We start from the raw sequence: 441 nt of genomic DNA, 5'->3' as shown, positions 1-441 counted from the left end.
TGCTAGCATGGAAAGCGGACGTTAAACGATGATGATGATGTATAAGGGATACTCGTGGCTTGATGTTGGTATAGGGTAACAGTTAGTTAGAAAATACAACATGGTGAACAGGAAATTGACCATGTGGAGGATAGGAATTTCCTGTTCACCATGTGGTATTTTCCAACTAACTGTTACCCATATACCAACATTGAGTCACGACATTGCATGACCTTCCTCGACTAATTGCAGCCCACGATCAACTTCTGTCATTCAAATTCAAAATTGTTGATGACTAGTATCACACTTGAAACTCAAGAGTACCAATGAATTTGAATCAAAATCAAACTGTTTCGATCCATACATGTAACTTCCAATAAATTTGTTGAGTGCCCTTCTTTGATTTGTCCACTCACTCGTATATATATATATATATATATATATATATATATATATATATAT

This window comes from Octopus bimaculoides, chromosome 4 (genome assembly GCF_001194135.2).
Source record: "Octopus bimaculoides isolate UCB-OBI-ISO-001 chromosome 4, ASM119413v2, whole genome shotgun sequence".
Taxonomy (NCBI): domain Eukaryota; kingdom Metazoa; phylum Mollusca; class Cephalopoda; order Octopoda; family Octopodidae; genus Octopus; species Octopus bimaculoides.
The sequence above is the reverse complement of the archived record's forward strand: the minus strand, read 5'-3'. Positions refer to the sequence as shown.